Here is a 21,509-nt window from a genome sequence, read left to right as displayed (position 1 = left end):
TTCCCATGCTCTGCTAGCAAGCAGGTGTACAAGAAGCTGGGAGGGAGCATAGCCAGGGCAGCTGACCCCAACTAGCCAAAGGGCTATTCCATACCATGGAACGTCATGCCCAGTAGAGAAAGAGGGGGGAGTTGGCCGGGAGGCGCGGATTGCTGCTGGGGCATCGCTCAGCGGCTGGTGAGCAATTGCGTTGTGCATCCTTTGCCTTTTCTTGGGGGTTCTTTCCATTTTGGGTTGTATTCCTTTTCCTTACAGTTCTTGGTACTATATTATTATTGTTATTCTTAGTTAGGAGTGTATTTTCTTTTAGTTTAGTGATTCAACTGTTCTTATCTCCAGCCATGACTTTTACTTTTTGTTTCCCCCCTCCTCCCCACCCCACTACCAGGGGGAGGGGGAAGCGGCTGCGTGCTGCTTCCTTGCTGGCTGGGCTTAAACCACCACGGGGCCCAAAGGAGCCCTGCAAGGGGCCGTGCCCAATGCTGCAGAGGAAGGCAAAAAACCCCCGCAGACACTTGCTAGCCCACCGGGGGGAAAAAAAGCCTTCCTCCCCCCAGCTGCAGGGCACAACAGGCCATCTTCGTGGGGCATGAGCAGCAGGCAGTAGCCTAGCCAAAAGGGACCGCAGGAGCCCTGACAAGTGCTCATGCTCAGTGCTCCAGAGGAAGGCAAAAAACCCCCGGGGAGCAGTGCCAATCTGCCCCGGGGGAAAATTCCTTCCTGACCCCACAGCTGCCGATCGGCTATTCCCTCAGCACGCGAGCAAGACCTGCTTCCTCCTCCCACAGCCTGCTCACGCCTCCCAGCACGTGCCCAAGCCCTAGTCTTCCTCACTCGGCAGCCACCTCAGGCAGGGGCTTCCCAGAGGGGCCACGTGCCCCCGGCCTCATCCACCTTGGCGGCAAGAAGCCTTCCCGTGCCTGCCAGGACACCGGGGGGGCTCCAAAGCGCTGCCACCCCTGCCCACACCTCTGCATCCCCTTTCTTACGGCTGCTGACCCTGGCTCTGCAGGGCAGGAGGACAGAGAGCTCTGCCGCGCTCCTCAGCTGCTCCTCCAGAAGCCATTCCCTTGCTCTTGCCACTGGGCTTGCTGGTTCCTCTCATCTCCTCAGGAGCTGGCGCCTGTTCCCTGAGGGCTCAAGCAGGATTGCCATCCATCAGACGGGCTTGGAAGGGGGCCCCGCCAGCAGCTGCCCTTGCAGCGCAGAACCTCCAGCAGCCTCCTCCAGCCTCCAGTCTTCCTCCCTCCAAGGCATTCCACCGCCTCCTCAAGGACTTCCTCTCGGATGCCTGCGGGCTGCCTGCCGCGCAGGCTGGCCGCGGCACAGGGGACGATGCCCCCTTTTATCCTGCCCCGGGGCATTGTGACTGCTGCCTTGCCGGGTGCTGGCACTGTGACACGGGGGGGACGGGGCCCCCATGCGCAGCCCCGCCCGCCGCCCCTCCGCCCAGCACCCTTCGCAGGAAGCCCTTTGGGCTGCTGGCCCCGACGCACTCCCCGGGCCCACGAGGCCCAGGGGGCTGGCCCTGCCCTTGCTGGCCATGCCCTGCGCACAGCTGAAGCCACCTGCCAATGGCGGTGGCATGAAATTACTGAGGAGCTTCTTCAGCTCCAAAGGAACTGCCTTTGGTTGCTTTTCAAGGAAGAAAAGAAGCGACGAAAAGCAAGCCTCTAGCACACGCTTGGTAATTCATCCGTCTGCAAAACTGCTGCAATGAGGGCAGAAAGCTGCCAGGCTATGTCTAGGCACTTCAAGAATCACAACCTTTGGATGCCAGCTCTCTGTGAAGAGACAGGCCCTCCTCGCCCGTGTCCACACGGGCGTCTGATGGAGCAGCAGGCAGAGGGAGGCTAGAGATGCACTCCCTTGCCAGGACTGCCCCCTCTCCAGAGGGCTCTTGCGAAAAAGACAGACTGTCAGGAGCAACGACTTCAAACCGGATCTCATTGCCCACCTAAAATCTGGGCTTTGAGTCCTGCTTCAAAACGCACCGGGAGCCAGTGCATTTTCAGACCATGCTTGCCTCTTTGCAAAGGGCCCTGCAAGGCAAAGGGATGCTGAAATACCCCAGCCGGAAACAAGGAGCTCTAGCTGGACTAATTACATTCCCATGGAGCGCTGTAGCTGGCAACAATCCAGACTGGAAGGCTCAAATGCCTCGACAATTGCACTGACTGCCACATCAAAAAACACAGGTCACGTCTTTTACTCTTTTAGGCTTTAGCCAATGCAGATGCCTAGTTTGTTGGAAGCGCAGGGGTAACTTGCCTGCCTTCTTGCTTTAACAATCCTTTCGGGTTTTTCTTTTCTTCTTTTCTCTTTTCTTTCCTTCTCTTTTCTTCTTGTCCTTGCCCTGCCTCGCCTCGCCCCGCCCTGCCCCACCTCCTCCCCCCTTTGCCCTTTGCCCTTGCCCTTGCCTTTTTCAGTTTCGCACTGGGGCCAGATCTCGCGTTTAGAGCTCAGCCCAAGTGCCTTGCAGCCACACCACACACAAGACATCGAAAGCTTCTCCCTCTCCCTCGCATTCCTCCTCCCACCTCCCCACACCGCGCACACGCCTCTCTCTTACATGCCGTCTGCATTGCCAGCCACTGCCTGAACGCTCAGTTACCCTTTACTAATTCCATACGAAGAACAGCTTTTTGCTCCACTTTTACCGGCAATTAGGAAGGGCTTGCTGTGCTCTCTGAGTAAGGAAGGACTTTGCAAAAGAGTTACAAAAGAAACGTGCAACACAATCGTGTAAACTCACCTCATCTGCATTAAGCACGCTTCCACGGGGCTTCGCATGTCCAAACACTCAAAAGGGAATGGTAACACACGATGTCATGGCCAAAGCCAATAGGTTCTGGAAATTGTGAAAACAAATAGGGAAAGATTCTTAGGACTGCATTTAAGGAATCAAGACTTGGAACACGGGCTCCTTCTCATGCTCCCAGCCGACAGGCACCTCTATTGCTGGCAATAGAAAGGGGGTTTAGCTAGCGCATACTTCAACTGCCTTTGGTTTTTCCGCTACCCGCACATGAACTAGAAGAAAAACGGAAGGAAATCCAGTGCGGTAACACCAGCACGGCTGAAATAGGCTTGCCAATACCCTGCCCTGCCCTGCCCTGCCCTGCCCTGCCCTGCCCTTCTTCCTCCCTTCCCCTTCTTTTCCCCTCCCGTCCCAAGGAGTCAAATCATGGGGAGACTCTTAGTGCCGTCAATTGCCACGGCCTTTGCAGCTCCAAAACCACTTGCAAGGACACACCTCACAAAGGTTACAATTGCTAACAGGATTTTATTGCAGTTTTCTCAAGCTCTTTCCCAGCAGATGCTCACAAGCAGCAAGAGGGGGCGCACGTCTAGCCAGGAGCAGGCTGATGCAATCCTCACTTGAGCTTGGAAAAACAGCACTTGAAGCCTGGCAAAGGCAAGCCAGAGCCACAGAAAGTCGCAAATCCCCTACGTCGTGTGCAGAGCCGGACGCAGGATTCTTATGCTTCAGAAAACATTAACCTTTGCCAGAAACAGGGAAGCAGGCAACTGACCGATGCACAAAGAAGGTGCTCTCGAGGACAAACGGAAACCTTGTAGCAATGCCATTTTTCTCTCTCTTTTCGCAGAAGGAATTTTTGTCATGTGAATTTTTATCTTGGCATCCAAAAAACCCCCAAACGTTCCCTCACCTAGTTTAGAAGTAGTTCTTCTCCTGTGTTTCTAAATTCTTTTTTTCTTGCAGCCTGGGAGAAGAAAGGACTCTCATCAATGTCACCTCTCCCTTAGGACGAAAAGCTCAAAGACTAGGGCAGCAGGAATACAGGCCGAGCAGTCCCTGTTTCCTGAAGAGCGAGAAGTTGAAGAATGAGCATCGGCACCGATCACACCCAAAAGAGGAGGAGGAGGAGGAGGAGGAGGTGCGTGCTATCTTCCAAAGTATTACACTTCTGGACGCCAAGCCGACTTTTTGCGCGCCAACAACTGCTCCGCTGTGCTTCTTGGCCAGCGCTGGGAAAGAGAGCCAGAGAGAGCCAGGGCACGAGTGGCGCCTTGGAGGTGCAAGAGCAGCAGGCGAGAACGGAGCCAAAAGGGCCCCGAGGAGCCCTGACAAGGGGCTCTGCTCAATGCTACACAGGACAAGAAGCAAGCCCCAAGGGGGGCCAGCCTTGGGGCCCACCCTGGCACGCCACAAAGCTTCCTTCCCCCGCAGGCGGGGCACCAGGGCCACCTTCGTGGAGCACGAGCAGCAGGCACCTACTCAGAATGGCCTGTCCTGCTTTCGGCTGCGAGAGAGTTCATTGTCTTCCTAGGAGCTGGTACAGTGCTGTCTTTGGGATTTAGGGGGAGAAGACTGTTGAGAACACACTCATGTTTTAGTTGTTACTAAGTAGCGCTTCTCTGAAGTCAAGGAGTTTTCACTTTCCCATGCTCTGCTAGCAAGCAGGTGTACAAGAAGCTGGGAGGGAGCATAGCCAGGGCAGCTGACCCCAACTAGCCAAAGGGCTATTCCATACCATGGAACGTCATGCCCAGTAGAGAAAGAGGGGGGAGTTGGCCGGGAGGCGCGGATTGCTGCTGGGGCATCGCTCAGCGGCTGGTGAGCAATTGCGTTGTGCATCCTTGCCTTTTCTTGGGGGTTCTTTCCATTTTGGGTTGTATTCCTTTTCCTTACAGTTCTTGGTACTATATTATTATTGTTATTCTTAGTTAGGAGTGTATTTTCTTTTAGTTTAGTGATTCAACTGTTCTTATCTCCACCCATGACTTTTACTTTTTGTTTCCCCCCTCCTCCCCACCCCACTACCAGGGGGAGGGGGAAGCGGCTGCGTGCTGCTTCCTTGCTGGCTGGGCTTAAACCACCACGGGGCCCAAAGGAGCCCTGCCAAGGGGCCGTGCCCAATGCTGCAGAGGAAGGCAAAAAACCCCCGCAGACACTTGCTAGCCCACCGCGGGGGAAAAAAAGCCTTCCTCCCCCCAGCTGCAGGGCACAACAGGCCATCTTCGTGGGGCATGAGCAGCAGGCAGTAGCCTAGCCAAAAGGGACCGCAGGAGCCCTGACAAGTGCTCATGCTCAGTGCTCCAGAGGAAGGCAAAAAACCCCCGGGGAGCAGTGCCAATCTGCCCCGGGGGAAAATTCCTTCCTGACCCCACAGCTGCCGATCGGCTATTCCCTCAGCACGCGAGCAAGACCTGCTTCCTCCTCCCACAGCCTGCTCACGCCTCCCAGCACGTGCCCAAGCCCTAGTCTTCCTCACTCGGCAGCCACCTCAGGCAGGGGCTTCCCAGAGGGGCCACGTGCCCCCGGCCTCATCCACCTTGGCGGCAAGAAGCCTTCCCGTGCCTGCCAGGACACCGGGGGGGCTCCAAAGCGCTGCCACCCCTGCCCACACCTCTGCATCCCCTTTCTTACGGCTGCTGACCCTGGCTCTGCAGGGCAGGAGGACAGAGAGCTCTGCCGCGCTCCTCAGCTGCTCCTCCAGAAGCCATTCCCTTGCTCTTGCCACTGGGCTTGCTGGTTCCTCTCATCTCCTCAGGAGCTGGCGCCTGTTCCCTGAGGGCTCAAGCAGGATTGCCATCCATCAGACGGGCTTGGAAGGGGGCCCCGCCAGCAGCTGCCCTTGCAGCGCAGAACCTCCAGCAGCCTCCTCCAGCCTCCAGTCTTCCTCCCTCCAAGGCATTCCACCGCCTCCTCAAGGACTTCCTCTCGGATGCCTGCGGGCTGCCTGCCGCGCAGGCTGGCCGCGGCACAGGGGACGATGCCCCCTTTTATCCTGCCCCGGGGCATTGTGACTGCTGCCTTGCCGGGTGCTGGCACTGTGACACGGGGGGGACGGGGCCCCCATGCGCAGCCCCGCCCGCCGCCCCTCCGCCCAGCACCCTTCGCAGGAAGCCCTTTGGGCTGCTGGCCCCGACGCACTCCCCGGGCCCACGAGGCCCAGGGGGCTGGCCCTGCCCTTGCTGGCCATGCCCTGCGCACAGCTGAAGCCACCTGCCAATGGCGGTGGCATGAAATTACTGAGGAGCTTCTTCAGCTCCAAAGGAACTGCCTTCGGTTGCTTTTCAAGGAAGAAAAGAAGCGACGAAAAGCAAGCCTCTAGCACACGCTTGGTAATTCATCCGTCTGCAAAACTGCTGCAATGAGGGCAGAAAGCTGCCAGGCTATGTCTAGGCACTTCAAGAATCACAACCTTTGGATGCCAGCTCTCTGTGAAGAGACAGGCCCTCCTCGCCCGTGTCCACACGGGCGTCTGATGGAGCAGCAGGCAGAGTGAGGCTAGAGATGCACTCCCTTGCCAGGACTGCCCCCTCTCCAGAGGGCTCTTGCGAAAAAGACAGACTGTCAGGAGCAACGACTTCAAACCGGATCTCATTGCCCACCTAAAATCTGGGCTTTGAGTCCTGCTTCAAAACGCACCGGGAGCCAGTGCATTTTCAGACCATGCTTGCCTCTTTGCAAAGGGCCCTGCAAGGCAAAGGGATGCTGAAATACCCCAGCCGGAAACAAGGAGCTCTAGCTGGACTAATTACATTCCCATGGAGTGCTGTATCTGGCAACAATCCAGACTGGAAGGCTCAAATGCCTCGACAATTGCACTGACTGCCACATCAAAAAACACAGGTCACGTCTTTTACTCTTTTAGGCTTTAGCCAATGCAGATGCCTAGTTTGTTGGAAGCGCAGGGGTAACTTGCCTGCCTTCTTGCTTTAACAATCCTTTCGGGTTTTTCTTTTCTTCTTTTCTCTTTTCTTTCCTTCTCTTTTCTTCTTGTCCTTGCCCTGCCTCGCCTCGCCCCGCCCTGCCCCACCTCCTCCCCCCTTTGCCCTTTGCCCTTGCCCTTGCCTTTTTCAGTTTCGCACTGGGGCCAGATCTCGCGTTTAGAGCTCAGCCCAAGTGCCTTGCAGCCACACCACACACAAGACATCGAAAGCTTCTCCCTCTCCCTCGCATTCCTCCTCCCACCTCCCCACACCGCGCACACGCCTCTCTCTTACATGCCGTCTGCATTGCCAGCCACTGCCTGAACGCTCAGTTACCCTTTACTAATTCCATACGAAGAACAGCTTTTTGCTCCACTTTTACCGGCAATTAGGAAGGGCTTGCTGTGCTCTCTGAGTAAGGAAGGACTTTGCAAAAGAGTTACAAAAGAAACGTGCAACACAATCGTGTAAACTCACCTCATCTGCATTAAGCACGCTTCCACGGGGCTTCGCATGTCCAAACACTCAAAAGGGAATGGTAACACACGATGTCATGGCCAAAGCCAATAGGTTCTGGAAATTGTGAAAACAAATAGGGAAAGATTCTTAGGACTGCATTTAAGGAATCAAGACTTGGAACACGGGCTCCTTCTCATGCTCCCAGCCGACAGGCACCTCTATTGCTGGCAATAGAAAGGGGGTTTAGCTAGCGCATACTTCAACTGCCTTTGGTTTTTCCGCTACCCGCACATGAACTAGAAGAAAAACGGAAGGAAATCCAGTGCGGTAACACCAGCACGGCTGAAATAGGCTTGCCAATACCCTGCCCTGCCCTGCCCTGCCCTGCCCTTCTTCCTCCCTTCCCCTTCTTTTCCCCTCCCGTCCCAAGGAGTCAAATCATGGGGAGACTCTTAGTGCCGTCAATTGCCACGGCCTTTGCAGCTCCAAAACCACTTGCAAGGACACACCTCACAAAGGTTACAATTGCTAACAGGATTTTATTGCAGTTTTCTCAAGCTCTTTCCCAGCAGATGCTCACAAGCAGCAAGAGGGGGCGCACGTCTAGCCAGGAGCAGGCTGATGCAATCCTCACTTGAGCTTGGAAAAACAGCACTTGAAGCCTGGCAAAGGCAAGCCAGAGCCACAGAAAGTCGCAAATCCCCTACGGCGTGTGCAGAGCCGGACGCAGGATTCTTATGCTTCAGAAAACATTAACCTTTGCCAGAAACAGGGAAGCAGGCAACTGACCGATGCACAAAGAAGGTGCTCTCGAGGACAAACGGAAACCTTGTAGCAATGCCATTTTTCTCTCTCTTTTCGCAGAAGGAATTTTTGTCATGTGAATTTTTATCTTGGCATCCAAAAAACCCCCAAACGTTCCCTCACCTAGTTTAGAAGTAGTTCTTCTCCTGTGTTTCTAAATTCTTTTTTTGTTGCAGCCTGGGAGAAGAAAGGACTCTCATCAATGTCACCTCTCCCTTAGGACGAAAAGCTCAAAGACTAGGGCAGCAGGAATACAGGCCGAGCAGTCCCTGTTTCCTGAAGAGCGAGAAGTTGAAGAATGAGCATCGGCACCCATCACACCCAAAAGAGGAGGAGGAGGAGGAGGAGGAGGTGCGTGCTATCTTCCAAAGTATTACACTTCTGGACGCCAAGCCGACTTTTTGCGCGCCAACAACTGCTCCGCTGTGCTTCTTGGCCAGCGCTGGGAAAGAGAGCCAGAGAGAGCCAGGGCACGAGTGGCGCCTTGGAGGTGCAAGAGCAGCAGGCGAGAACGGAGCCAAAAGGGCCCCGAGGAGCCCTGACAAGGGGCTCTGCTCAATGCTACACAGGACAAGAAGCAAGCCCCAAGGGGGGCCAGCCTTGGGGCCCACCCTGGCAGGCCACAAAGCTTCCTTCCCCCGCAGGCGGGGCACCAGGGCCACCTTCGTGGAGCACGAGCAGCAGGCACCTACTCAGAATGGCCTGTCCTGCTTTCGGCTGCGAGAGAGTTCATTGTCTTCCTAGTAGCTGGTACAGTGCTGTCTTTGGGATTTAGGGGGAGAAGACTGTTGAGAACACACTCATGTTTTAGTTGTTGCTAAGTAGCGCTTCTCTTACTCTAGACCATCTACGAACATTCCCTTTTCATTCCCTCCAGGGCAGATGAAGAGTGACTCCTTTTGAGGTAAAGAAAGGCAGGAGACTGGTCTCCCCCAACATCACACACCTCAGTGCAGGTGAGACATTTGTCTCTGTCAAACCAAGTTGTCTCGAGTTCCCTTTCTAGTCAAGGGAGAGAAAGAAGTTGTCTCAAGGGAGGTGTCTGGAGGTACTTTTCCTGGTGACCAGCGAATGCTCCAGAAGGGCTCCCAGAGGTCCTGGCTCCCGTTTCTGAGCAGCAGATGGGTACTTCAGCTGCCCCAGGGCACCTGAGACAGCAAGAGCTGACAGAGGTGGGCCAAGGAATTAATGAAATGAATTTGCTCCATCCCCCTGCCAGGGACTCAGAGGTGGCTGACCAGCCTGCAGTTCCCTGCATGCTCCTTCTTGCCCGAATTGAAAATGGGGGCAATGTTGGTCTTTTTCCATCTCCAGAGAACTCCTTGTTTGCCCTGGCATTTCTTCCTCCTCCGCTTCTTCTTCCTCCTCTTCTTCCTCCTCCTCCTCCTCCTAGTCTTCTTCCTCCTCCTCCTGTTCTTCCTGTTCAGCTTCCTCCTAGTCTTGTTCTTCCTCCTCCTGTTGCTTTTCCTCCCCATTTGCCTGCTCTTCCTCCTCCTCCTCTTCTTCCACCTCTTTTTGCTCAACTTTCTTCTCCTTTTCTTCCTCTTTTTCCTCCTCCTCCTCCCCCCCTTTCTTCTCCTCCTCCTCATCCGGTTTTCTTCTTCTTCCTCCTATCCCTCCTGCTCTTCTCTATCTTCGGCCTGCTCCTCCTCTTCCTCCTATGCCTTCTCTTCTTCCTCCACCTTTCCCTCTGCTTCCTCCTTCAGCTCCTCCTCCTTTTCCTCTCATGCCTCCTGTTCATTTTCTTCCTCTTCCTGCTGTTCGTTCTCCTCCTCCTTTGCCTGGTTCTCTTCTGCTGCCTCAATTTCCTGCTCCTCCTCTTTTAGTCTTCCTCCTCCTCTTCCTCCTCCTTTTCTTTCCTCCCCCTCCTCCTCATTATCTTCCTCCTCTTCTTCCTCCTCCTCATCTTCTTTCTCCTTTTACACCTCTTTTTCCTCCTCCTGCTCTTCCTTTTCCTTCTGCTTCTCCTCATCCTCTGTTTTCTCCTCTCCCTTCTCCTCACTTTCTTCCAACTCCTCCTCCTGCTGGTCCTTTAGCTCCTCCTCCTCTTTCTTATGTTCCTTCTCTTCCTCCTTCTCTGGCCCCTGCTCTTCTTTTTCCTCCTCTTCTCCCCCTTTTCCTCCTCTTCCTCCTCCTCGTGATCCTCTGCCTCTTCCTCCCCCTACTTCTCCTGTTTATCTTCCTTCTCTTGGTCCTCCTCCTTCTGTTCTTCTGTCTCCTCCTCCTGGGCTGCTTCTTCCTCACTTTCCTCCTCCTCCTCCTCCTCCTTTTCCTTCTCATTTTACTCCTTTCTCCTCCTCTTCCTTTTTCTCTTCCTCCTCCTATTTTTCCTTTTTTTCTTTTCCTCCTCCTCCTTTTCCTCTTCCTCCTTCTGCTTCTCTTGTTCCCCCTCCTCCTCCTTTTCTTCTTCCTTTTTCATCTCCTGTTCCTCCTCATGCTCTTCCTTTTCCTCGTCTTCCTTTTCCTCTTCCTTCTGATCTTGCTTCTGTTCTCCTCCTCCTACTGTTTTTTGTGCTCTTCTTTCTCCTCCTCCTCCTCGTTACATTGTTGTCTCCTGCTGTCTTGTTCTCCTCCTTCTCCTCCTCCTCTTTCTCCTTCTTCTCCTTCCCCTTCCCCTTCCCCTTCCCCTTCCCCTTCCCCTTCCCCTTCCCCTTCCCCTTCTCCTTCTCCTTATGCTGTTGTCTTTTGCTGCCTGCTTCTCCTCCTGCTCTTCCTCCTCCTCCTCATATTGGTGTTTTCTCCTGCTGCCACCTCATCTTCCTTCTTGACATACTCTTCTCTCCTTCCTCCTTCTCCTCCTCCTTCTCTACCTCATGCTCTTGTCTCCTGCTTCCTCCTCGTCCTCCTTCTCTTCCTTCTCTTCCTCCTTATCCTGCTGCTCTCTCCTACTGCTTGTTCCTCCTCCCCCACCAACTTCTTTTCTTCCTCCTCTGACTCCTCTTCCTTCTCTTCTCCTTCTTCTCCTCATGGTGTTCTCTCCTACTGCCTCCTCCTCTTTCTCCTGATCATGATCATCATCCTTTTGTCTCCTGCTGCATCCTCCTCCTCTTCCTCTTCCTCCTCCTCCACCTCTTACTTCTCATCATGCTATTGAGTTCTGCTGCTTCATCCTACTCCTCCTCCTCATCATGCTGTTGTCTCCTGCTGCCTCCTCCTCCTCCTCCTCTTCCTCGTTCTCCTCCTCCTCCTCCTCTTCCTCCTCCTCCTTCTCCTTGTCCTCCTCCTCATGATATTCTCTCCTGCTGCCTCTTATTCCTCCTCCACCTCCTCCTCTCCTCCTCCTCTGCCTTGGCATGCTGTTGTTTCCTGATGTATTGGGTTTGCGTGGCAAGGTTTTGGTAGCGGGGGGGCTATAGGGGTGGCTTCTGTGAGAAGCTGCTAGAAGCTTCCCCTATGTCCGATAAAGTGAATGCCAGCGGGTTCCAGGACAGACCCGCCGCTGCCCAAGGCCGAGCCAATCAGCAACAGTGGTAGCGCCTCTGGGATAACATATTTAAGAAAGGGAAAAAAAGTTACAGGGGAGTTGCAGTTGCAGCCAGAGAGAGCGGAGTGAGAAGATGTGAGAGAAACAACTCCGCAGACACCAAGGTCAGTGAAGAAGGAGGGGGAGGAGGTGCTCCAGGCGCCGGAGCAGAGAGAGATTCCCCTGCAGCCCGTGGTGAAGACCATGGTGAGGCAGGCTGTCCTCCTGCAGCCCATGGAGGTCCATGGTGGAGCAGATATCCACCTGCAGCCCGTGGAGGACCCCACGCCGGAGCAGGTGGACGCTGTGACGCCGTGGGAAGCCGGCGCTGGAGCAGGCTCCTGGCAGGACCTGCGGACCCGTGGCCCCGTGGAGAGAGGAGCCCACGCTGAAGCAGGTTTGCTGGCAGGACTTGTGACCCCGCGGGGGAGCCACGCTGGAGCAGTCTGCTCCTGAAGGACTGCACCCCGTGGCTGGGACCCATGCTGGAGCAGTTCGTGAAGAACTGTAGCCCATGGGAAGGACTCACGTTGGAGAAGTTCGTGAAGGACTGTCTCCCGTGGGAGGGACCCCACGCTGGAGCAGGGGAAGAGTGTGAGGAGTCCTCCCCCTGAGGAGGAAGGAGCGGCAGAAACAACGTGTGATGAACTGACCCAAACCCCCTTTCCCCGTCCCCCTGCGCCACTCGGGGGGGGAGGAGGTAGCAAAAATAAGGAGTAAAGTTAAGCCTGGGAAGAAGGGAGGGGTGGGGGGAAGGTGTTTTAAGATTTGGTTTTATTTCTCATTATCCTGCTCTAATTTGACTAGCAATAAATTAAACTAATTTTTCCCCAAGTCGAGTCTGTTTTGCCCGTGACGGTAATTGGTGAGTGATCTCCCCGTCCTTATCTCGACCCACAAGCCTTTCGTTTTATTTTCTCCCCTGTCCAGCTGAGGAGGGGGAGTGAGAGAGCGGCTTTGGTGGGCACCTGGCATCTAGCCAGGGTCAACCCTCTACACCTGATGCCTACTCCTCCTCCTTCTTTTCTTCCTTTCTTCTTCTTCTTTCTCGTCATGCTATTCTCTCTTGCTATCTCTTCCTCATCTGTCTCCTCCTCTTCCTCTTCCTCCTTCTCCTCCTCCTCCTCCTGCTGTTGTCCCCTGCTGCCTGCTCCTCCTCCTCCTCTTCCTCTATCTCTTCCCCGTCTGTTTCCTCTTCCACTTCCTCCACCTCCTCCACCTCATGCTGTTGTCTCCTGCTGCGTCTTCTTCCCCCTCCTCCTCCTCCTCCTCGTTATGCTGTTGTCTCCTGCTCCCTCCTCTTTTGTGACCTCCTCCTACTCTACATCCTTCTTCTTTTCCTCCTCGTCCTGCTCCTCCTCCTCTTCCTCTTTGTCCTCCTTGTCATGCTGTTGTCTCCTGCTTCCTCCTCCTCCTCCACCTCATTCTGTTGTCTCCTGCTGCCTCCTCTTCCTTCTTCTCCTCCTTATGTTGTTTTCTCCTCCTGCCTCCTCCTCTACATCCTCCTCCTCTACATCCTTCTCCTTCTCCTCCTCTTCTTCCTCCTCCCTATACTCCTCTTCTTCATCCTCCGCCTTCTTTTCCTCGTCGCCATGCTTTTCTCTCCTGCCTCCTCATTTTCCTCCTCCTCCTCCTCCTCCTGTTGTCTCTTTCTGCCTCCTCCTCCTCCTCCTCCTCCTCTTCATAGTGTTGTCTCCTGTTGCATCCTCCTTATCATCATCATGCTCTTGTCTCCTGCTGCCTCCTCCTCCTCCTTGTCGTCATCCTGCTGCTATCTCTTGCTGCCTCCTTCTCCCCCTCCTCCTAGTGTCTCTTCTTTCCTCATGTTGTCTTCTCCTCCTCCTCCTCCTCCTGCCTCCTCTTCCTTCTTTCCGTCCTGTTTCCTCACGTTGCCTCCTATTGCCTCTTCTGCCTTTTGCCTTCTGTGGCCAGGACCCCCTGCTCTCAACCCCTGCCAATGCTGTTAGCATCACTAACGCTATTTCATCAGGCAGACAGGCATTCTCTCTGAGCCAGCGCGTCACCTAGTTGTTCCCTTTCCCTCCCTCGCAGGCCCTGAAGGTCCTCTCAACCAACTAGACAAACCAAACACATTTCTTCTTGCTGTCCCTACCAGCCTCAAGGTTCCTGGGCGTCAGGCCAATTACTCCCTCCCTTACCAGCCTTCAGGTCCCAGGCACCCAACCAACCAGCTACTGTTGATGATCTCGTCACGGAACAGAGAAGCATAACAGCACACAGAGCACTGTCTCTACAATCAAGCAGTTACAATTTTTGAGTGGGGAACCTGGACCCGAACTGCTGTGGAACAGGGAGATCCGTGACCGTCCGGTGGCCAGGGATGCCTCCACCATCGTCTGCTTCCTCCGAGGACTGAGTCACTCGTATTCTTTTCTATGAGTTCTGAGCCTAGATGATGATTGTTATATTGCTATAGCAAACCATGGCTTAAGATTGGACCAGATCTGCCAAGGGTCCAAGTGATTAGAAATCATAGATCAAGCTAAGTTAGGATGCAGGTGATTAGAAATTATAAGTTGTCTTATAAAGTCTGTATTATGGTACTTACCAATGTACTACTTTTATTCTGCTTGTAAAAATCCCGTGCTGTTCTAATCAGAAATTCTGTGTTATACTAATCACAGTATCCTGTTAAGAAAAGAAAGCTGAATTAGAACTACAATTTAGTGTCGTTCTCATTCTACCAAGTATCCCAAAAAGAACCAGTCTGTCCCCTTAGTGTTGCGTGACGCTCTTGCACACAGTTCTCCACCACGTGCCGTGGGAAGGAGGTGGCTCCCCATAGCCGCTTGTAGTTCAGCGGCTTGATCTTGACATTGTCTGCGATCAGGAGGAACATCGTCACTGCCACAGAAGGCCAAATTTCCATGCCAGATTCATAACAACATTCTAGAGAAAAGATTGTTTCTAGAAAGAGCTCTTGGGGAGTGGTTTGTTTTGGGAGAGGTCAAGCTGTCCCCTGACCTTTGGGGGCAGTTAGCTACTTCTCCCAGCCCTTTCCAAGGAGCAGGCAGCATGCGACCCCCTAGACGTGGAGGGGAAAAACGGAGGGTGGCCGCTGCCTTCTCTCCAGGGATAATCACTGTGGGGAACGCAAGCTCCCGCAGCCAGAACTCCTCAATGTCCAGCTGGAAGACGGCTCTTTGAACCACAAGCACCTCTCATGTGCCACGGAATAGCTCTTGGAGCGTAGCAAAGGTCCCAAGTCCTGCAACCAGGACACCCTGCGCAGGGAAAAGACAAAAGACCTCCTTGGCACGGACCCAGCATCACCCCCTGTCTTTCTGCTTGCTCTCTCCACTCTGACCCCAGGGAAGAGTGAAGCCCTAGGGACTGCCGTATGCTTTCTCAGCTTGGATCTGGAATTGCTTTCTCTCCCGGTTGGCCAAGGAGCTGCTCTGGGTACTTGGGGTGGTCTCGGTGTGCTGCCGTGATGCTCGGGGAGGGATCACTCCTCAGGGCCCAGGCTCTCAGGAGGATTCAACCCCTGTAAGGTGAGGGGCACCAGGATGTCAGCCCACCTTGTCCAGCTTCCCCTGTTCTCAGGGTGTCATCAGACACAGCTCCCCAGAGAGCCACCATCTCTGGAAAGGAAGGGAAAGAGGTCTCAGGCTCCGGGCCGACCGGCTCACAGACTCTCGGCAAGCTCCTTGCCCAGGGCATGACAGATACTGGTGTACACAAAGAGCCCAGAAAAACACTGCCATGGCTGTGGAGCCGGGCTCTGCCCCCATTTCCGACTGCCAGCTCCCAGAGAAAACTGCCTCTGAATGGTCCCCCCTTTTGAGGGGAACGAGCTGTGCCCACAGGAGACTTGGTGCTCAAGGCACCACAGCACTAGGACCCACTGGTCCTGGCAGCCCCATTGTCCCCCGACCCCCGTCGCACCCTCACGCAGGGCTCTTGTGGCAGCCCCCAGCCCTCTCCAGCCACCCTCACAGCCCAGCAGTTGCAGCTTTGGACAGCTGACAGCCCTGGGGCAACCCCTCACAAAAGACCTCCTGAAACCCTCACCCTTGGGGGAGAGCTGCAGGAGCTTGGGGAACAAACAGCTCAGCTCCGAGCTGAGGGTCACCGTGCAGCAGCCCTCCGTCACGCTTGCTGCTTGCCCTCAGCTCAGGAAAAGGGAGACTCTCCCTGGCTCCTCACCCAAAACTCCTCTCTGATGTGCTCCTTCTCCTGCCTGTCAGCGAGGGTCCCCCAGCACAGCCCCACTGCCTCCCGACCCTGCTCCTGCCTGTGGAGCAGCTGCAAAGGGCAGTGGTGGGGAGCCCCTGAGCAGTGCCCAGCAGCGCCCAGGCCTCGCTGGGAAGTGCCGGCACTGCTGTGGGACCGGGGAGACCTCCTTGTGATGCAGTGCATCCCCCTGTGACATCAGCCCACATCATTTGGAGGTTCATTATGACACCAGGAGGGAGATGGCCCAGCTGGGGAGAGAGGCGAGAGATTGCCCCTCTGGTCCTGAGAAACAGTCACCCCCTTTCTCCCCAGGCCTTTTCCAAAAATCCCCTCTGCCCCCTCCACCAATATGTCTCTGCTGCTGGCAGCCCATCCAGGCAGGCGCGGTTTGGGGACTGGCTGCGGTCGGGCTGTTTTCAAGAGATGGGATCGAAAGCCTGGGGGATAAAACAGCCCCTCCCATGGTACCGAACACTCTCTGCTTTGTGTTGCTCTTGTCTTTTGGATTTGTCACCCAACCAGGCCTGATCAAACACGGAGGTTTCAGCTGTTGCTGAACAGTGCTCGCACAGCGTCAAGGGCTCCTCTGTTCCTCACTCTGACCCACCAGCGAGTAGGCTGGGGGGAGGGGGGGGGCAAGAAGCTGGGATGCGACACAGCTGGCACAGCTGACCCCGCCTGACCAAAGGGACGTTCCAGACCATAGGACGTCGTGCTCATCAATACAAGCTGGGGGAAGAAGGAGCAAGGCAGGGGGTCACAGTGGAGAGGACAGACCCCGCAATACCCCTCCAGCCTGCTGCTGGCCTCGCAGCACCTCCACCTGAAGGGACCTCACCAACACCCACCCAGCCACCAGCCTGCTGTTGGCCTATCAGGGTCTCAGGAAGAAGTGACCTCCCAAGGAACTTCCAAGCCATTTGCATGCTGCTGGCCTATCACCTGCAGGGACAGAGGTGACCTCCCAAGGAACAGCCAAGCCATGTGCCTGCTCCTACCCTATCAGCATCTCTGGCAGAAGTGACCTCACCAACCCTGCCCCAGCCGTCACCTCCCTGCTGGCCCCTTGCCATCCCCCCAGCCTGCCTCTCCTCTGCCCCCCCAGCCCTCAGCTCTCTGTGCTCTTGCTGGATGGCACTGAGCACCTCATTGCCACCTGCTGCTGCTGCTGGCCAGTCTGCTTCCTCCCACACCAGGGACCTCACCACACCCCAGCCATGTCACCTTCCACCCCACTGCCCCTTCACCTGCCTCTGTCCTACCCCAGGCTCTAGGGAATGCAGCAGGCAGAGCACACGCCTGTATCTGATTGAAAAATGGAAAAGTCAAAAGAAAAAAAGCTTGGGGAATCAGAAGTTCTAATTAAAATGACACCTCCCGTCCTAATCCACAAAGACCCTGCCCATGTTGCCTTTGTTCAGATGGGGAGGAATAAAAAGAAAAAAGAAAAAGAAGCCAAGTCTGTTATGCAGAACAGCTTCTATCCCCAGGTTTTGTAACCTGGAGAAAGATGCAGATGCAGGGACCATCGCAACTAAAGCGTCTCCATCAGCAGTTGCACCTGAAATTGTATTTCCATCTGCAAAGGCACCTGCAATGGCATCTGGGTCTGCAACAGTGCCTGCACTGGAGAGCTGCAGCCAAGAGGACAGTTGCACACAGAGCATTCCAGATGCAGATACCTTTGCAGATGCCGTTGCAGATTCCAATACCATTGCAGGCACCATTTCAGCTGCACATACGACTGCTGATAACCCTGCAGATGCCATCGGCAAAGCAAATCACACTGCTGGGGCAGGTACGACTGCAGTTGAAGAAGCCATGGCAGATACCAGGGCAGATATGGAACCCATCACAGATATCAATAACATCGCACGTACCTATGCAGAGACCAATGCCTTTACAGATGCCATCACCAATACCATTACAGTGCAGAGGCACTGATACCATCGCAGACCGTCATGTAAAACAAAGCTAAAGTAGGAGGAAAGAAACACAAAGAAATAAAAAAAAAGCTGAAAATGGCATTAAAACTTTGTCTTTGCAGTAGATCTTTCCTCATTTCTTCTCTGTCTCATTTTTATTGACATTTTCTAAACATTTCTATCAGAATCAGGCCTGCAGCCTAAAAAAAGACATTTCTATGTCTCGCAGAGATCTCAATGTGCTGAAAACCGTCACCTCCCAGGAGCATCCGTGCCACTCCTCACTCTTTGCCCAGAGACAGTCACCCGCTACGGTGGCAGGCTCTCTCAGCTGATGCTGGGAAGCAGAGTGACCAACTTCAGTGAAACACCCTGGGTTTGGGTGGCCACATTTGCACTCCTCTCAACACATCTCTGTCAGAGTGTCTCCTTAAAGGGGTCTCTAGATCATCTATGAACACTCCCTTTTCATTCCCTCCAGGGCAGATGAAGAGTGACTCCTTTTGAGGTGAAGAAAGGCAGGAGACTGGTCTCCCCCCACATCACACACCTCAGTGCAGGTGAGACATTTGTCTCTGTCAAACCAAGTTGTCTCGAGTTCCCTTTCTAGTCAAGGGAGAGAAAGAAGTTGTCTCAAGGGAGGTGTCTGGAGATCCTTTTCCCGGTGACCAGCGAATGCTCCAGAAGGGCTCCCAGAGGTCCTGGCTCCCGTTTCTGAGCAGCAGATGGGTACTTCAGCTACCCCAGGGCACCTGAGACAGCAAGAGCTGACAGAGGTGGGCCAAGGAATTAATGAAATGAATTTGCTCCATCCCCCTGCCAGGGACTCAGAGGTGGCTGACCAGCCTGCAGTTCCCTGCATGCTCCTTCTTGCCCGAATTGAAAATGGGGGCAATGTTGGTCTTTTTCCACCTCCAGAGAACTCCTTGGTTGCCCTGGCATTTCAAAGACGATCAAGAGCAGCCTTGCAATGACACCAGCCAAGCTCCCCCAGCACCCTTGGGCACATGCCCTCTGCTCCCATGGACCTGGGTGTGCCCAACTGGCTTCAGTGCCCCCGAGACACAGCTGCTGCTGCCGTCGGTGCAGCCTTGCTAGCACAGCTGTTGAGAGGAGGCTCGAGGACCAGGGAGGCCTGGGGGCACACCTTCCCAGCAGAAAACGATGGGAAACCAAGGAGTTCCCCAGCCTTTTCCAGCTCTTGTCACTCCATGCCCTGCCCCATTGAGCCATGAGACTGCCTTCTCCACAGCTGACTCCTTGTGCTGCCAGTGAACTTACAGAAGGCCTTCTGGGTGCTAGCCCTCTTCTTTGCTAGTTGGAGCCCCAGCTCAGCTTTGGCTTTCCCGCCTCCAACCCTCTACCCCAAGGCCAGGTTTCCATCTGCCTCCTAGACAACCTGTTCCCTCTTCCAACCTTGTGCAATGCCTTCTGGTGTTTGAACTCTTCAGCCAGAACATCCCCGTTCATCCCCACCAGCCTCCAGCTAGGCCCTGCTCGACTCCCACAGCGTCACACTGATGTGTTTCTGATGGGTTTTGATGTTGTTGCCCCTGAAGATGCAAGAGGGCTCCGTGGATCTTGGGTCTCCAGGATCCTGCCAAGCAGATGCTGAACCAGCTGAAATTTCCTCTCCTGTAGCCCAAGGCTGTGAGCCTGCCGTCGGTGTTTTTTCTCTGCCATGGTCCCTGCAGCCATGGCTGCCCTCAGCACTGGCATCCTCCTCCAGTTTGGCATTGTTTGTGAGTCAGAGTCCAGCCCTAGTCAGTCATGGACCGCCTGTGTGAAAAAAGGGAGGGCTGAGGCAGGTGGAAGGGACGTGTCTGGGTGCTGGCTCTGAGGACTCCTCTGTTACAGCCATCAACCTGCTGTGGCAGGCAGGAGGGCAGGCCACGCTCATGGACACCCTGCTCAGCCCTGTCTCCTCTGGAGCAGACGTGACACCAAGCAGCATGTCACCTCAGAACCACCCCTGGGCCTTCAACTTGGAGGGGTTCACCAGGAGGGAGCTAAGAGGCAGGCTGTGTGGGGGCTGATCGGGTGCCTGGAGGCCAGGACAAGGAAGGAACCAAGGGATTTAAAAGTGCTGCGAGGATCAATTCCAGTGAAGGAGGGTCAAGACCCCCTGTCAGCTCTAAGAGGAGCCTCGAGGAGCAAGAGTGGAAAGACACCCAAAGAGGGGTTGTCTAAAGCAAGGGCAGACAAATTCCCAGTGAAGAGTCCATGGGACATGGGAATGCACCACAAGGAGAAACTCCTTGCTGTCCACAAACAGCAGGCATGTATTGAAGAGTCACCGGTGGCGTTCAGCTGCCCTGATGCCCAAACCAACAAGTAGGAGCTTCAGGGTGCAGACCATGGCCTTTGAGGTGGTTAAAGCTGGATGCAATGAGCTTCAGGGGGAATGTAGAGCTGTCTGAGGCAGTGCCTCCAAGGCTCGCCTTACAGTCAAATGAGTGGAGGAGATGTTCCCCTGACTTGCCTTAGCTGCTCACATACAACACAGGAAGATTCTTGCCCCATAAACACCTGATCTCTCCTATGCTGCTCAGATATGGGACCAGAGATCATAGGATGACATGGTTATTCAGGTTGGAGTAGACCTTTGGAGGTCTGCACTCCAACCTTCTACTCAATGCAGCGTCAGATCTGGTTTCTCAGCGCTTGATCCATTTGGGTCCTGAAAACCTCCAAGGACGGAGGACTGCACAGCCTCTCAGGGTGAGCAGTCCTTGTTCAAATTCTTGGCTGGCCTCATGGTGGAAAAAGTGAGGCCCCCCTTGCTGTGAGGTGTCCCTCAGCCTTCCCTTCTCCAAGCTGAACAAACCCAGCTTCATCAGCCCTTCCTCACAGAGAAAGTGACGCAGCCCCCTGACCATCTGCAGGGCCCTTCCCGAAATCTGCTCCAGCTTGCCAACACCTTTCCAGTACTGGGGTTCCCCAAACTGGACACACTCTTCTGGATGTGCTCTAACAAGTGCTCCACTGAGTGGCAGAGTCCCTTCCCTCCACCTCCTGCCTGTGCTCCTGCTCTCTGAGCACAGAGGCCAGGGAGACCTTTTTCATAAAGACTCAGAGAAAGAAGGCATTGAGCGCCTCAGCCTCCTCTGGGTCTGCTGTTTGAACCCTCCCCTCATCACTCGGCAGCATGTTCCTTGTTCAGCCTTTTACTGCACACACAGTGACCAAATTCATTTGGCTCTTGATGTTGCCTGCAGCCCCCATCAGCTCCAGCTGAGCTTTGGCTTTGCTAAACACATACCCACATGCTCAGGTCATAGTTCTAAATTCCTCCTTCCTAGCCCGTCCCTGCTTCCACCTCCTGATTGTGGTGGTGTAGCTCCCATCTGTGGCTTGTCCCTGAGCCAGTGCAGCCCCAGTGCCCAACACATGCCCTCACGGCTCTCTGCATCAGACACTGCAAGGGAAAGGGTGTGTTTGGGGTGGGGAAACATCCCCCACCACAAGTCCCCATGGCAGCCCTCAGTGTCCATCCCCACCAGCCCTCCTTCTTTTGCAGCCCGCTAATGCCCAGCCCCAGCCAAGCCCCAGCCGTGTCTGACACAGGGGCTCACAGACAGCCCTGCTCTGGGGTCCGCCAAGGTCTGGGCAAGAAGAGAGGCTGGGGCAGGGCTGGCTCTTCCTTTGACACAGGTACCGAGACCAGCAGGAGGAAGGAGATGGCCACAGCGCAAAAACACTGATCAGTTGAGGTGAGCGGCCAGTGCCGGAAATGGCCAATGGGAGAGGCTGGGGGGTGACAAATGTCCTGGGGCACCTTCCCGCTCTGTCCGTACCACCAAGGGCACCAACTGAGCTCCTTTCTCCTGTCCCTGTGTGTCTCAGCTCCCTTCCAGGAGACCTGGGTCTGTACCTCACACCCACTGGAGCATGTCCTCACCCTGCATGACCAAACATCTAAGCTAACCTTGGTGTTGTATGCTCCCAGGCACTTTCCAGCTCAGCCCAGCCCC

General features: G+C 54.8%; 1 long non-coding RNA gene across 1 annotated transcript; it reads right to left on the bottom strand.

Moving 5' to 3' along the window:
* Positions 1-980: 980 nt before the first annotated feature.
* On the bottom strand, positions 981-7,278 carry LOC127028338 (uncharacterized). The gene is made up of 3 exons (XR_007767996.1): positions 7,162-7,278; positions 2,756-2,851; positions 981-1,137 (listed from the first exon to the last, which is right to left on the bottom strand). It is a non-coding gene; the product is annotated as an uncharacterized LOC127028338 (long non-coding RNA).
* Positions 7,279-21,509: the final 14,231 nt, after the last annotated feature.

The sequence above is a fragment of the Gymnogyps californianus genome, unplaced genomic scaffold (genome assembly GCF_018139145.2).
Source record: "Gymnogyps californianus isolate 813 unplaced genomic scaffold, ASM1813914v2 HiC_scaffold_31, whole genome shotgun sequence".
NCBI lineage: Eukaryota > Metazoa > Chordata > Aves > Accipitriformes > Cathartidae > Gymnogyps > Gymnogyps californianus.
The sequence above is the reverse complement of the archived record's forward strand: the minus strand, read 5'-3'. Positions and strand labels throughout refer to the sequence as shown.